The following is a 17,357-nucleotide window of genomic DNA, read 5'->3' as shown; positions in this document are numbered from 1 at the left end:
GCGGCTCTCCGGAGCCGCCCCCGCCCTCCCTCAGCTCGCGTCCTCCCTCCCTGCGCAGCGGAAACATGGCGGCGGGAAGGGAGTGAGCCTCTCAGCGCCCCGCGTCGCCGCCGCCGCGCCCGCAGGTAAGCGCCTCTCTCACCGTCTCCGCCGGGTGGGGAAGCGCGCGCCCTGAGGGGCCTGCGCCACCCGAGGCCTCCCCGGGGGACAGAAGGTGACGGCGTGACCTGCCCGGCCGCTGCCCCCGCCCCTCTGCGCGCCGGTGCCTGTCAGTCTGTCTTTCCGGGTCGCCGTCAGGGTCCGCCTGCCTGCATGGACCGCTGGCCGCCGTGGCCCCCCTGGTCAGTGTCAGCCCGGCCCGAAACCACAGCGCTCGGCTCTGCCTCTGCGTCGGCGCTGGTGGGGCCCAGTGTCCGGCCAGCGGCCCTGACACCGCACGGACGCCCTGGGGGCCCCAGCGCGGGGAGCGCGAGGACCGGGACCCTCTGGGGGGCTGGCGTCGCGGGCTGTCAGCGCGGAGATCGCAGTGTCCAGGCCGTCGGGCTGGCGTCGGCCGGGGAGGGCTGGCTTTGAGCCGAGGGCCGGGAGTTGGCGTGGATCTGAGCGAACGCCTGCGGGGGCCCTAGGCGCTGGGAGTCCCGCGGGCGTCCCGGCCCGGCCGAGAGTCGGAGGCACTAAGGGCTCCCAGCGCGAGAGCTGCGCCCGGCATGCTCGCTCCCGCGTGCCGCCTGCCCGGAGCCCCGCAGGGAACAGGCGCGGTGGGCAGGTCCCGGGCTCTGCGGGACGCCCAGGGGCGCGGGCGCTGGTCGCTGTGCACCAGCCTCAGGGAGGGCAGTTTTAGGAGGTGGGTGCACCCCAGCGCGCCTCCCGACTGGAAGGGAATTGAAAAGTCACTAGGATCCTGACTCTTGTATTCCATGCCAAAGTAGCTTTGAGATTCCAGATGTCACCTTAGTGATTTCACCAGCCTAGTTGAACACCTCCAGTGATGGAGAAACAAATGGCATCCTAAAAAAAAACCGAAAAAAACAAAACAAAACCAAAAACAAACAACAACAACAAAAAACAAAACACCAAACAAAACCCGAAAAAACTGCATTTTCTTCCTGGGCAGCTTTGTATTTGGGTCGAAAGAAACAGCTGTCTTCCATTCTTCCAAGTTCTTTCCCCTGGTGGACAGCTGTTTAAGGATCTGGAGATAGTAATCAGGTCCCCCGAGTCTTGTTTCCACTCGCTAATTCCAGCTTCTTCAGTTGTCGGTCATGTACCATAGTTCTCTGATCTCTTCCTTCTCTGGATGGGCTTTAAAGGAAAGCTTCTTGATGAGAGCAAAGTGACGAGACCTAGGAAATTTCACTGAGAAGTTCTTGACCTTAAGGGTTGACCTACTTAAAGAAAAAATACTGTGCTTTCCTTACTCATTTCTGTGATATGTTTTGAACCAAAATAAAGAAGAAAAGGCAGCTACTCCAACTTATTAAAGCGAACTAAAAGAGGTAGTTTTATCCTATTTTATGAGTGTCTAGCCTTTTTAATGCCTTTAGCGCTTTTATCAAAGGAATTAATTTGTATCAAAGCTTTTGATATATTCCAATTTTACGTTTCCAGAGGGTTCTGCATACCTCGTCCGTCGGGAGTGTGTGATGCTGACCTTAAAGATGACTCCTCGCCAGTGGGTGGTTTGAATCCACCAGTAGCTCCTTGGGAGAAAGATGGGCAGCGGTCTCTTCTGATTTATATATATAGCCTCTGAAAACCAACTGGAGTTTCACAGAGCAGAGAGAGAGTAAAAGTCTTTTTACATACAGAGCACTTTGCAAAGAGAATAGTATTATTTTCACTCTGAAAAAGCAGTTCGACCTGGTTTGGTGACACTGCAGAATTTCATTTTTAGTTGGAGAGGGAAATGCTTTATTACACTGAACTTGTTGCATTAACTGCTAACGGAAGGTCCAAAATCACAATGAGAAAGATCACTTTTTGTTGCTCATTTACTACCATTATTATTATTATTATTATTATTACTAGCTTTTTCTTCGCTTAGCCTTTGTAGTATATGGGATTAAATTATAAAAAAGGATTTTTCGCCAACTGCCTATTTTTTTTTTTTAAGCCCAGCCCATAGATGTAAATGGTCGTGTCGATAAAATGCCAAGCTCTTGATCTGGGCTCTTTTCAATTTCCAAGCAAAGTTTCATAACTTAGGTAGATTGGCACATACCAGCAGTAAAAGGGAGTCTTTTTGTCTTTAACATCTTCATTTTTTTAATGATCAGTGGCTTTGAAGTTTACAGTCCATTTGTGTATTTTGTTATTTGGTATGTTTGTGCAAATGTTGTTTCCCTTTTAAGTAAGTTGGTATGACATTGATATGTTAGTGCAAATGTTATTTACTTTCTTTGTAATTTGTATACAAATTTGTATGTTGTCATTGTTGATGATTGCTATCAAGTTGTAACTGATGCGTAGCTGGGTATTCAGAGGCTGTAAATCACATGGGAGGAAGGTACCCATCTTTCTCCCAAGGAGCATGTAGTGGATTCAAACCACTTGCCTTTGTGTTGGCAGTTCAACTTTTATCCACTAGGCCCCAGAACACCTTAAAAAAAGTATATAGTAATACTACTCTTCTATACAGAGGGAGAACTGGCACACTGCTAACCCTCCAGCAGGTGTTCAGAGGAAAGATACTGCCCAACTTTCTCCCTTGCAGTTGATGGATTTGAACCATTAAGGAAGGAGGTGGTGCCTTTGGATAATCAGTGCAATTCTTTCTTGTTGATGCCACCAGAACTCCCTCCAGATTATCTCACTGGTAATTTAAACTCAGCATATTCTAATCTTCACTTATTGTATTTATGTATCTACATCATGCTGCATCTTGTGTTTAGTTGTATATGCTAAGATAAAATATTTTCAATACTTGTGGAACTGGTAAATGCTAAATATATCACTGCATGATACCACTTTGGAAGGCAGTTTGGTGTTTCTTCAAAAAGCTGGACATAGATATTCCACAGCAACTAATATACCCCAAGGGAAACTACTGATACACAGAGATTTTTACACCAATGTTCATAGCGTTATTCACAATAACAAGAACATGGAGACAGCCCAGATGTCCGTCTCCAAATGACTGGATTGAGAAATTGTAGTACATTCACATAATGAAATACTATGCAGTACTCAGGAGCAGCAATTTAGAAAAATACTATATATAGCATGGGAGAAGCTAGAGAGTATTATGCTGAGTGAACTAACTCAGTCTCATAAAGACAAAAATACTGCATAAGACTATTATTGTAAAAGAAGAAGGAAAACTAGTAAGATGTCTATGGATATCCAAAAATGGGAGGGGAGAGGGCAGGGGAATTGAGGGTGGAGTTACTGTTATTATGTGCCATTGAGTTGCTTGTGACTCATAGCGACCCTATGTACCCTAAACCCTGCTCTATCCTGTGCCAGCCTTATTGTCTCTGGCACACTTACTCCCTATCCCAGTAACTGAATCAATCTATCTAATCGAGGGTCTTCCTCTCTTATGCTGTCCCTCCGCCCTTCCAAACATGATGTCCCTCTCCAAGGACCGGTCCCTCCCTCCTTGCAGCATGCCCAGAGTATGTCAGGCACAGCTTTGTAATCCTTGCCTCCAAGGAACAGCCTGGTTTGACCCTCTCCAGGGTGAAACTGTTTTTCTCCTAGCAGTCCATGTTCATATTCAACACTCTCTGTAGCACTACAGCTCAAAGGCATCAATTCTCTTTCTATCATCCCTAGTCATTGTCCCGCTCTCTGATGCATAGCACGCAATTGTGAGGACTATAGCCTGGATCAGGTGCACCTTAGTCTCCAGCCTGACGTCGTTGCTCTTCAGTACTCTGGAGAGGTCCCTGACAGCTGAATTTCCCAATGCAGTTGGGCTCTTGATTTCCAGGCTGCTGATACCAAGAGTGTTGATTGTGGAGCCCGGCAAACTAAAACTGTTAATCTCAATCTCTTCACCATCCATAATGATGCTGCCACTTAGCCCAGAGGCAAGAATATTTGTTTTCTTGATGTTGAGCTTCAATCCATAATGAAGGCTGCAGTCCTTGACCTTCTGCAGCAAGTGCTTCAGGTCCTCCTCAGTTTCAGCAAGCAAGGTTGTGTCATCTGTGTAACCCAGGTTGTTGATTAATTTTACTCCAATCCTGTTTCCAAATTCCTCCTCGTACAGCCCAACGTCTCGGATGATCTGTTCTGCATATAGATTGAAAAGGTATGGACACAGAATACATCCCTGGTGGACACCCTTTCCAATTTTGAACCATGCAGTGTCTCCTTCCTCTGTTCTGATGACTGCCTCTTGGTTCAAGTATAAGCATAAGTTTAAGCATAAGCACAATCAAATGTTCTTGAATTCCCATTCTTCTCAGATCGGCCACAATTTGTTGTGATCCACACAGTCAAAAGTCTTTGGATAGTAAATGAAACACAGATAGACATTCCTCTGGTACTCTCTTCTTTCAGCCAAGAGCCATCTAACATTAAAGTAATATCCCTAGTACTATGGCCTTTTCTAAACCCAGCCTGCATATCTGGCACTTCTCTGTTGACATGTTGCTCCAGTTGTTTTTGGATCATTTTCAGCAGAATATCTTGCTTGTATGTGATATTAATGATATTGTTCAATAATTTCTGCATTTTCTCTGGTCACCTTTCTTTGGAATGGGAACAGATATATAGATCTCTTCCAGTCAGTGAGCCAGGTGGCTGTCCTCTAGATTTCTTGGTACAACTTAGCACATAGAGGATAGCATCTGTTTGTTGAAATATGTCAGTTGTTATGTTGTCAACTCCTGGAGCCTTGTTTTTTTTGCCAATTCTTTCAGAGCAGCTTGAACATCTTCCTTCATTACCACAGGCTCTTGTTGATACGTTGTTTCATGAAATTCTTCTATGACTTTGTATACTCCTCCCATCTTCTTTTAATGCTTCTTGGATCATTTAACATTCTGCCCAAAGCATCCTTAAGTATTGCCACTTGTGGCTTGATTTGTTTTTCAACTCCTTCCGCTTAAGAAATGCTGAGCGAGTTCAGCCCTTTTGATTTTCTGACTCCAGCTCTTTGCACATTTCATTATAATACCTTGTCTTGTCTTCCTGAGCTGCCCTTTGAAATTTTCTGTTCAGCTCTTTTATTTCTTGATTTCTTCCTTTAGCTTTTCAGCGCTCTAATGCAACCTTCAGAGTCTTATCTGACATCCATCTTGGTCTTTTCTTTGTCCTCTGCCTTTGCAGTAACCTTTTGCATTCTTCATGGATGATACTCTTGATAGCCTCCTACAGCTCATTTGGTCTTCGCTCATTGATGTTCAAGGCCTCAAACGTGTTTCTGAGATGGTTTTGAAATTCGAGTGTGATAGACTTAAGGTCAGAATTTGGTTCTTGTGCATTTAATTTTCTTCAACTTCAGCTTGTACTTGCAAGAGTAGTCAATCAGCCCCTGGCCTGGTTTTCAAAGCTGATACGGGACTTCTCCAGTGATTCTTTCCACAGAGGTAATTGGTTTGGGGACAGGGTGAAATCACAGGGTGGCAGAATTTGCTGAGTGGAGAGAGAGGGTGGAAGAATTAAGTGGGGACCTGAAACATTGGGGTAATGGTGGGCATAGATCAATGGTGATAAATTTTATAAGCTATAATGTAAGGGAAAAGAGCAAATGAAAGATATTTCTCTAATTATAGAAATAACCAATGATTCTGTGTTGTTCTGCCCTTGACACTTGTGTCTTGACCCACCCCTTTTCCTATTCCACCAGCATTTCCTTCTATTCCCACCTATGCCATTCATTCAACATCTATCTCCCCATCTCGCCTGTGATATGATGGCTTATATCTCAAGCCGTCTGGGCATCTGTGATTCCGAATGCCTCAAGCTGCTGCCAGTTTTTTATGTTGTGCATTATTGCATTGGGAAAGTGTGCTGTCAGAGACCTCTCCAAAGTGTTGACGAGCAGTGATGTCAGTCTGGAGACTAAGGTGCACCTGATCCAGGCCATGGTCTTCACAGTTATGTGCTATGCATCAGAAAGGTGGATAGTGACTAGGAATGATAGAAGAAGAACTGATGCCTTTGAGCTCTGGTGCTGGAGAAAAGTGTTGAATATACCATGTGCGGCTAGGAGAACAGACTGGTGAAACCAGGGTGCTCCTTGAAGGCAAGGATACTGAAGCTACATTTGACATACTTTGGACATGTTGAAAAGAGGTACCAGTCCTTGAAGAGGGACATCATGCTTGGGAGGGTGGAGGGACAGCACAGAAGTGGGAGGCCCTTGATGAGATGAATTGATTCAGTGACTGGGATAATGGGAGTAGGTGTGCTGGAGACAGTAAGATTGGTACAGCCTAGAGCAAGGTATAGGGTTGTACATAGGGGCACTATGAGTCACAAGCAACACAACAGCACATAACAACAGTGTATGGGAATGATCATATGAAACACAATGTGAATGAAAAACAAATGAAGAGTGAAAAGTAAGAACTGTGCATCTCTCATTGCTGTCAAATTGCAACTGTCTCATAACTGACATTTTAGTGAGTTTTCTATGTCTGTAAATTACATGGGAGGAAATTGTCCATCTTTTTTCCCTAGGAGCTGGTAGTAGCTTCAGCCGTCATCTTTGGATTAGCAGCACAGCTCTCTAAGAACTAGACCAGTAGAGTTCCCTTGAGAGTTATGCATGTGATTTGCAATTGCTCTGTTGCACATCATATATTTAGTGCATGAGGGCATTTACTAGCCTAAGAGTTCAGAGAAGGTTTTGAGAAGAGATGACACATGACCCAAATAGCCAATGTTAGATGGATCTTAGCTGAAAACAAAGAATACCAGACGAATGTCTTATCTGTATTCCATTTACTATGCAAAGGCATTTGATTATGTGGATCACAATAAACTGTGGTTAATTTTGAGAAGAATAGGAGTCCCAGAACACTTGATGGGGCTTATGTGACTATGTTTTGAAGATGTTGTGGCTGGAGTGCTCTTTGGAGGCAAGAATGATAAGGCTTCGCCTCACATACCTCGAGCATATTTTTAGGAGGGGCTGCTCTATGGAGAGGGACATAATGCTTGGAAGAGTGGAGGGTGGGAGAAGGAGAGAAAACCCCTCAACCAGCTGGATTGATAGGGTGATTGCCACAAAATGTGTCAGGAATTATGAAGATGGCACAGGATAGGATGGGATTCAGATCTGCTGTTCATAGGGTCACTATGAGTCGTACTCGACTCAATGGCACCTACACTGCATAGTTTAAAATAAGGAAAGATGTACACCAGGGATGCGTCTTTTCTCTCAACCTTTTAAACCAGATTTACAACAGATCATCTGGGAGGCTGGACTCTATGAGGAGGAATGTGGCATCAGGATGGATGAAGACTCAACAACCTGCATTAGGCAGATGAAACAACCTTGGTTGCCAAAACATAGGACCTGAGGCATTTGCTGTATTGATTGAAGCTCAACATCAAGAAAACAAAGATTCTCACCACTGGGCCAGTAGGCAGCTTCATGCTACATGGAGAAGAGGTTGCCATTGTTAACAGCCTCAGCTTGCTTCACTCCACAGTCAACACTCTTGGTACTAGCAGCCAGAAAATCAAAAGACTAATTGCGTTGAGAAAAATATGCTGTCAGGGATCTCTCCAGAGTACTGAAGAGCAATGGTGTGTCAGTCTAGAGACTAAGATATACCTGATCCAGGCCATCGTCGTCACAGTTACTTGGTATGCCTCAGAGAGCAGGACAATGATATAAAGAAGATATAAAGAAGAATTGATGCCTTTGAGTTGTAGTGCTGGGGAAGATTATTAAATATACCATGGACTGTATAGCATGGATTAAACAAAAGGCCTGTCCTGGAGGGAGTGAAACCAGGTTGATCCTTGGAGGCAGGGATTTTTGAAGCTCTGTCGTACATGCTTTGGGCATGTTGCCAGGAGAAGAACTTCATGCAGAAGTATTGAGGGACACTACAGGAGAGGAAGACCCTGGGTGAGATGGATTGACTCAGTGACTGCGGTAATGGGGGTAGGTGTGTCAGAGATGATGAAATTGGCTCAAAGTAGAGCAGGGTTCAGAGCTGTTGTACGTAGGGGTCGCTGTGAATCACAAGTGATTTGATGGCACATAACTGTAACACAGGAGCAAAGATAAATAGCAAGTGTGCTTTCAGAGAGAGAAAATAACTTAGCAAAGGTATCAGTGTGAGAAAAGAAGTAGCTTGCTTAATGAAGAAGCACAAGCAGTTTGGGACTTAAAAGAAGATAGGAGGGTTAAGTTGTAAGCCAAGAAATATAGGCAGATGCCAGGTCATATGCATAGAGACTCCTTTAGGAATAATTAGAATATATCTAAAGGATTTCCAAAACTGTAACCTTTATAGAGGCTGACTAATACATATTCTCCTGTGTACCCTTACTGGGTTTTGAACCACCAGTCTTTTGGTAAGCAGAGTGATGATACTTTAACTACTGAAATACCATGGCTTCTGTGTATATGGTGCTGTTGTTGTTAGGTGCTGCCCAATTCACTTCATAACCCTATATACAAATAGAATGAACTCTGCCCAATTCTGTTTACATAACCAAACTCACGGCCATCAGTGAATTCTGACTCTTAGCAATCCTCCATTGTGTCTTCCAGGCGGTAAATCTTAGCAGGAGGTGATTGCTCATCTTTCTACCAAAAGCTGCTATTGGATTCTAACCCCCAGAAATATATTGCCTTTTGGATAGCAATGCAGCGTACTGAAGATTATATTACCAGATCTTCTTTAAAGTTACTTCAATCAGTGATTTTCAGTGAATTACTGGAATATTTGGAATATTTGATATATTAACATACCATTTTAAAAGGATCATCATATGGCCATAGGGATGAAAAGAATGAATTTGAGAAAATATGTGAGACTATGATTGATTGGGTGTGCAGGGAAGGAGTCCATGGAGTTAGAGTTCTTGGGTGTCTAGCGGGATGGATGGACATTAACAGAAAACTCTTGAAAAACAAGTTCTGTTTTAAACTAGAGTATGTTTTTAATTTGGCTTGGCTGAATATAGTGGTAATGAGCCGGGATAAAATGGTATTGTGTTTAGAAATTGGAATAGTGGAGTTAAGTAGTCTGATATAGAAGCATTCCAGGTGACAGCTACATCTCTGTGTGTGGGTACTTTAAGTAGAACAGAGGTGAAGGTCAGTGAAGCTGAGAGCGACAAAAACTGGGAAGCTTGTGTATTGAATGAGTCATTTGTGTGGCTAGTGATGTGGGATGGGGAACAAGGATGATTGTGATCCAGGTGCATGAATGTAGGGGGTTAATGGGAAGGGTGATAGATGACAGATGAGGAGGAGGGAGTGTAATATAGCCAGATCACATACACCTCAAAGGAGGAAGAATTTGTAAACACTAGAGTGGAAAAGTAATGATTGTTCACTTTCCCTTCCTGGAAGCAGTTCTGATAGTTGCATTTTTATTTAAACTCATTAATCACTGTTTGCTCTAAAGAGACTGTTCTTAGTCCTAGAAAGTAGGAGGGTGAATCTCCTTTATAGAATTCTTTCTGCTAATAGTTGATTGCAATGGGTGGTTGAGATTTTTCCTTAGGCAATTAGTGGGTGGATAATAAACAGTCAAAATGGTGAGCAAATTCCTAGGGTGTCTGGGAAGAGTATAGTAGAAAGAGCCTAGCCATTGGGGTCAGAAAGATTAAGATTCAGATTTGGGTTTTGCCACTTCAGGTTTTGCTACATGGTAAGAGGTTATGCTGACAACCCAGACATGGTTCTAATCTCCTTGGAAGATTACCATCACCTACCTCTGAAAACCCACTGGAGGGTCAGCTATGGTTCTGACTCAGTTGTACAGGACAACTTATGACTTAGGATCAGAGGACGATAGGAAAATCCTTAGCAAGGTGGATAAACACAGTGATTACCCCAGTGAGCTTGAGTGTGACAGAGATGGCAAGGATGGTACAGGTTATGATAAGGTTCAGATGTGTTGTTTAGAGGGTAACTATGGATCTTAGTAGACTCAACAGCAACAGCACTTCTGACTGGAACAACAAAGTGCCTAACACCACCACCACTTACGACTGTAAGCAAAATGCTTAACCTCTATGAGCATCAATGCCCCTACCTGTAAAAAATTTTACTTCATTGAATATCATAAAGATTATATGAAATAACCTATGTGAGATCACTAGAAAAGCAACTAGTACTTCATGGACGCTAAGTAAACTTGGTTTCTTCTACCTGATTTTCCTTTACCACTTAAATGGAATACCAAAATTATCTGTTAACAGAAGTGAAAATGTTTTCATGCTTACCTAAATTGTAAAACAGTATTTCTTCGTGTTCACCTTAGTTATTTCATGCTACTATAACAGAAATCTCACTAGTGGCTTTAAGGCCCCCCCCACCCCCCAGCTTAAAGTCTAAATTCAGGCTCTAGGAGAAAGTGTCATTTTTTGGCTCTGGAGGAAGGTTCCTTATCTCTTCAGTTTGTTTCCTGGTTCCTTGGAGATCTTTGTATGTTTTGGCATATCTCTTACCCCATCTCTACTTCTCATTTATTTTTTTTATATCTTAAAAAAGATATAAATTCATTAGTTCATTAGTGTTCATTAGTGTTCAAAGCTAATACGGATTGAGGCTTAATGTCAAGAAGACAAAGATTCTCACCACTGGACCAATTGGCAGCATCAGGATGGATGGTGAAGAGATTGAGATTGTACACAGCTTTAGTTTGCTTGGCTCCATAGTCAACAGTCTTGGCACCAGCAGCCAGGAAATTAAAAGGCTCATTGCCATGGGAAAGTCTGCTGTTAGGGACCTCTCCAAAGTGCTGAAGAGCAGTGGTGTCTCTCTGGAGACTAAGGTGTGTCTGATACAGGCCTTGGTCTTCGCAATCACCTGTTATGCATCAGAGAGTTGGACAATGACCAAAGAAGATAGAAGGAGAATTGATGCCTTTGAGCTGTGGTGCTGGAGAAGAGTATTGAGAATACCATGGACTGCTAGGAAAACAAACAGATTTGTCCTGGAGAGGGTTAAACTGGGTGGCTCCTTGGAGGCAAGGATTCTGAGGCTCTGTCTAACATACTTTGGACATGTTGTGAGGAGAGACCGGTCCTTGGAGAGGGACATCATGCTTGGGAGGGTGGAGGGACGGTGCAGGAGAGGAAGGCCCTCTATGAGGTGGATTGATTTAGTGACTGGGATAATTGGGATGGGAGTGTCAGTGACAGTGCGATTGGCACAGGACAGAGCGGAGTTTAGGGCTGTTGTACATAGGGTCGCTATGAGTTGCAGGCGACTCGACGGCACATAACAACAACAACAACAAAAGATATAAAATAATCTTTTATAGCTCCTCTCCCCAATAAACTGGTATAGCCCATACTAATCCCACCTCATTATGTGGCAAAAACAGCCCATTCTTGAATGGGATTATTACCACAGTCATAGAGGTTCAAATTTACAATTTAGTAGTTTCTCAATCCATAATAATATTCCCAATAAAAACAGTGATATAGGAATTTAGAAGAAGTAACTGTCAGTTCTCAGCATTTGAAAATAAGAGTAGGCATTGCATTCATGAATTTTACTTGGGTCTTCGAGAATAAAATTTCAAGAAATTTATTTAGATGGAAGTAAGAAAGTAGAGGAAATGTTAAATATATGTGTTAGAAAGTTAAAAGCTGTCATAGGTTTGAGTACTTTATTTGTGTAAATTAGTAGTAGAAGATAGAGTCAATGAAGGGCTTGAAACTATGTAGTTTGGACATGATTTTGTTGTTTGGGTGTTGTTGAGTTTACTATAACCTATAGCAACCCTATCAATAACAGATTTGAATTTTGCCCTCTCCTGCATCATCTTTGTGATCTCTGTCGTGTTTAAGCCCATTGTAATCACTGTGTCACTCCATCTTGATGAGGGTCTTCCTCTCTCTTTCCCAGCATACTGTTTTTTCCAAACAATAAGCCCCACCGGAAAACATACCCAAAATCTGTGAGATGAATCTTTACCAACCTTGCCTCTAAGGAGCACCTTGGTTGCATTTCCACCAGGACAGATTTGTTTGTTCTTTTGGCAGTCGATAGGCTATTCAGTAACTTTTTCCAACACCATAATTCAAAGATATTCTTTTTTGGCCTTCCTTGTTCAGTGTCCAGATTTCAGATGTATGGGAAGTAATTAAAAATACTATGGCTTGAATCCTGTGGGCCTTAATATTTAAATTGACATCGTTGCTCTCTAGATAGAGATAGATCCTTGACAGCAGTAGACATCAGCATATGAAGGTCTTTCATTGGGTAAAAGCTTTAGTTCATCCATGTTATTACAGTGGACTGTTTTGTGGAGGCAGCTCTTCCTCAGTCATATTTTGAGTGCTTTCTCACTGACGGGTTCATCCTCCAGCACTATACCCAACTATAGTCTTTCATTATCTAATAGGATTTTCAAAATGAAGTTTTCCTTCTCCTCCCACTACTCCCTCTCCCCCTCCTCCTTTCTTTGCCCCTCCTTGTCCCGCTTCCCCTCATTTTACTTCTTCCTCTCTTTGACCTTCTCCCCTCCTCACCATTCCCTAACTGTTTCAGAAGTGGGTTACCAGTCCTGTTTCTTAGTCTGTCTTGGTCTGGAAGCTCTGATGAAAACTGTCCACTGTGAGTGGTCTTGAAATACCAGTGGCATAGCTTCTAGCATCACATAAACACACAAGCCATGAACACATCACAGCAAACTGGACTTGATTTTTGGAACACTAAAACCCACACCTGCCAAGTCAATTCCAAGTCATAGCTCCACTGTAGAAGAGAGTAGAACTGTTACTTAGGAGTCCCAAGGGTGTCAATTTTTATGGGAGCAGACTCCTTAATCTCTCTCCTATAGAGAAGCTTGTGGGTTCAGACCAATAACCTCTCAGTTAGCAGCCCACTTAACCTACTATGCCATCAAGGTTCTTTCTAGGGATAGTAAACATCAAACAAACCCACTGCCATCAAGTCAGTTCTGACTCCTGTGACCCTCCACTGAGTTTCCAAAGCTGTAATTCTTTACCCAAGGAGACTGCCCATTTTTCTCCTGAGAAATAGCTGGTGAAAATCTAAATTATATTCTTGCTATATACTTCACCTTCCTAACTGTAAAATTATAAACATTAGTTCAAAAGTTTTCAGTTTTTATTTAAAACAAGATAAACCAGGAAAGAAATGACACATTTGAAATTAAGTTCTGTGTAGGCCAATTGTATGTTAAAAATTTTTTTTCTAACTCCTAAGATTGCTTTTGTAATAGTTAAATCTTTAAGATAACCTCATTTAATGGGTAGGTTTAGTTAAGGAATGTACAGGATCTCACAGGTAGAAAATACCCTTTTCACCCCAATTTTTTTCCTTTCAATTTTGCCATGCTGGTTTAGAGTTTAAACCTGAATTCCTCAACTGAAGATTAGTTGTAGATTCCAGAGCAGGCCATTTTCCCATTACATTAAGTTCCCTCCTATAAAATGTATGAAATGAGGGTACGTGTAGAGTTTAACATTAAAAGCTCCCACTGCTGTCAGGTCATTCTCTTGACTCATAGAAGTCCTTCATGGTGTTTCTGATGCTGTAAATCTTTGCAGGAGAAGACTGCCCATCTTTTTTGTGCATAGTGCTTGGCATATTTAAATTCTTGACCTTTTGACTAGCAGCTCAAGACGTTACACCTTAGCACTGTGACACCTGGGCTTCCTACTGTAATATATGTAAAGTACTTCACAAAGTGTTACTTGTAGAGTGTGTACTACAGTGTTGCACACACCCTATGAGGTGGTCATGACACATGAGAACCTATCTTTGTGGGGAATAATGAAAATCACCATTAGTACAAATCTGATTCCTTTGTGATGGATGTCAGATATACTCTCTACTTTATAAGCTTTTTACCAATTTTTATACCAGCCCCTTTGACAATAGTTCTCTGTTTAATTTTCAAGTTCATTGCCATGAATACACATAACTCACAGAACATACTTAAAATGTTTTATTAAGGAAATAACAGGTTACAGCCTAGGTTCATGAATGCAAAGTCTGTGACAAAAGTCTGGACAGAAGGCTCACCCAAAGTAGAGTCTACCTAAGACTGTACTCAGCCACTCTGAGCCAGCTGCACAAACAAGTTCCCTGCATTTCTCTGATATGTAGGCTGCCTCTTAGCTCCTGTAGGACAGGCTTCTCTGCCTTCAGCCTTCCTGCTGTCAGCTCTCCCACTGCCAACTGATCCAGGTCAGAGGTGGCTGTCGTGTGCCAGCTAGTTGGAACTGACATGTAGATGACCATTCAGTGGATTTTTAGAGGCAGTTAGTTGCACAGCAGAAGCTTGTTCATCCTTCTCCCTTGGAGAAGCTTGTGGATTTGAACCATGTATCTTTGGGATTGCTGCGCAAAGTCAGTTTTCTTAGCTGCAGTCACAGCAGTAAGTTTCTGCTGTCACTGTTGGCAATGCCACAGGTCTTTTTTGGTTCTCTCAAAGTATTCAGTGTTATGGCCTGTTTTGTTTGGTTTTTTTTTTTTTGTTATGGCCTTTTTTGACTCATGTCACAGCTCTTTCAGAAGGCCTCTTGCATCCTTTTGCTTTGCTGCTTCTCTAGTCTCTCTTTCTTCCTTCTGCAAACCTCTGTGGGTTTAACTTCATATATAAGCAAACTCCTCATTAGTTTGAATGCTTAGTTCTCTTAGCAGGGTCACAAACTGACCCTTTAGTAGCCTGTAGTTACTTCTTTTGCACAAGATACCATAGTCACTTCAGTTGTATATTGGCCAAAGTGAATAGACCAGTGCTCCAGCCTAGAGCCAGATAAAAAGTATCAAACCACAAATATTTTACATAAGTAACAAACCTTTTGGAGTAGAAAACTAGGGCAGAGGTCAAACTCTTCAAAGTTTAGAGGAAAAAGATCATTCCACCATCCTTAAAAAAAAATCAAGGTATAAAGGGCTACATAAAGGAGCTGCATCCTCTCCCATAAGCTCGAAATGGCTTTGAATCTCTCAATTAGGAGCTCTAAGCCACCTACAAACACTTTGGCTGGGCTATGCCTCAAAGTCAGTATGCTCCAAACAAAAGCTGATGTCTCAGCCCCTTGCTTGCCACTCTTCTTATCCCTTCCTCTTCTTTAAGAAACTGCTTCTTCTTAGAGGGTCCTTTTGGTATAGAGAAATTGTAGTTTCATTCAATAAACATTATTGAATGGAATTACTTCTTTTCACTTTTGAATTGATCACTTAGAGTTGAATAAAATAATACTTAAAAAAAAATCATCCTTCCAGGGAGCTCATAGTCTGGGAGGTGAAACTAAGACACTAAATATGAAAGCTAACTCTTAGACAAGCATTTAAAGTTATCTACATCATAAACTGCAAAAACGTGCAAAACATCTGGAGATGGAGGGAAAGATCACTGCCTTTTGGAGTTATTGTATAAAATGTCAAGGCTCCTATCTTAAAGTTTAATGTAGATTACTGAATGGAGGCTGAGATGGGAAGTAAGAGAATTTGGAAGCAGAATTGCTTTTGGAAAGATAAGAATGAATATCTCTCCTTTCAAATCCTTGAAACATTAAAAACTTGATTTAAGCAAAAGGTTTTGCAGGATAAATAAATTTTAACTCTGTCTTGGCAGGGAGTATAGCGGTTCAGCTCAGCAATTTGTTGGGAATTCTATTGAACATACATTCTCTTGGCTTTCAAAAACCTCTGCCATCAAGTTGGAACTTTGATGATCCTCCAGCAGATAATAGGTAGAGAAATGTACGGTGCCATCGAAGTATTCATAGAATACTAGAGGAGGAAGACATATCATTGTATTTTAGTGTTGTTGTCTACCATCAAGTGGGTACCAACTCATAGTTGACTCTCCAGTGGATTTTCAGAGGCAGTAAATTGAATAGGATTGCTCTGAGTCTCAGTCAGTCTGATGGCACAGAACAATAACAGATCAAATGGGGGGAGATTGCCCGTTTTACTCTTGCAGAGCAGCTGGTGGATTTGTACCATGTACCTTTGAGTTAGGAGTGTAACTTCTTACCAGTAAGCCACAAGAACTCCCTAACGTAGAAAGTGCTATAGGAGTGGTAAATACATAAGCAAAATGCTACATTTTTTTCCCAGTAGAGTGGCTGATAGGTTTGAATTACCATCCTTTGAGTTATCAACTGGCTGCATAGCCACTGCATCACCATGGTTCTTTGTGGTACAGCAGGATAGCTATATATCCATCCTAGAAGACAGTATCCAATACTGACTAGAAGTTTTCAGGGATGATGTCAATAGCATTGGAGAAATGAGATAAAGAAAGATAAAGAAGTAAAGTTGTGTGGTATTAAAGAATATTGTCACAAACATTTTCTCGTTTAATTTGAAACTTGTAAAGTTTGCTACCCTGCAAAGTTAGGGTAGCAAATAATTATAAACCCTGTTTCTAGTAAGTGAGCTCTGGTGCCTAGTAGTAAGAAGTTGTACTGCTGACCCAGAGGCACTTGATTCAAATTCACCAGCTGCTGTCCAGGAGAAAATATGGTCAGTCTATTTCTGTGTGATTTACAGCCTCTGAAAACTCAATTGGAGGGTCACCTATTAATTGGTGGCATACACAACATTTCTGATAAGAAACCGAAGTGTGTTGTTGTTGGTTTTGTTAGATGTCATTGAGTACAACCCATACCGACCCTGTGACTACAGATCTGATCCCTGTCCTATCCGGTACCATCCTTACAATCTCTGTCACTTGAGCCCCTTGCGATAGTCACTGTGTCAGCCCACCAGGTTGACATCTTTCTCTCTTTTGCCTTCCCTCCATCTTCCAAAGCATGATGTCCCTTTCCAAGGAATAGCCTCTCCTAGCAACATGCTCAAAGTATATGAGATGAACCTTTATAATCTTTGCCTCTAAGGAGCACTCTGGCAGCCTTCTTCAAGACATATCTGTTTGTTATTTTGGCAGTACATGGGACATTCATTGGACATGAGATGTAGATAGAATAAATGATATACCTCATATCAGACATCTGTTCTGTCTAATAAAGGTCAGAACAAATCATAACCAGGTCTTTTTACTCTAGATTTTATGCTTAGTCCAGAATGACTCATTGTCTCTTATGACCTCCTTTTTAAGACATTCTGTTTGAACCTCCTGCTGCTTTTGCTGCAAATCATCATGTATAAATTTCCTTAAATTTGAAACATGTACAGATTACAGCATTATTTTTTCCCTCTGTCTTTACTGTGAATGTAATTACTAGCTTTTAAAATGAAAGCATATATA

General features: G+C 42.1%; 1 protein-coding gene across 2 annotated transcripts in view; it reads left to right on the top strand.

The window, feature by feature from the left end:
• The first annotated feature begins 36 nt into the window (after positions 1–36).
• SCMH1 (sex comb on midleg homolog 1 (Drosophila)) overlaps positions 37–17,357 on the top strand; it is a 355,171-nt gene continuing 337,850 nt past the window's right edge. For both annotated transcript variants that reach the window (XM_006886519.1, XM_006886518.1), the window contains exon 1: positions 37–125. The gene's annotated coding sequence lies outside the window, so the exon portion shown is untranslated. The remainder of the gene's footprint in view (positions 126–17,357) is intronic.

Source organism: Elephantulus edwardii, unplaced genomic scaffold, assembly GCF_000299155.1.
Source record: "Elephantulus edwardii isolate Elephantulus edwardi_28Jun2011 unplaced genomic scaffold, EleEdw1.0 scaffold00049, whole genome shotgun sequence".
Lineage (NCBI taxonomy): Eukaryota > Metazoa > Chordata > Mammalia > Macroscelidea > Macroscelididae > Elephantulus > Elephantulus edwardii.
The sequence above is the reverse complement of the archived record's forward strand: the minus strand, read 5'-3'. Positions and strand labels throughout refer to the sequence as shown.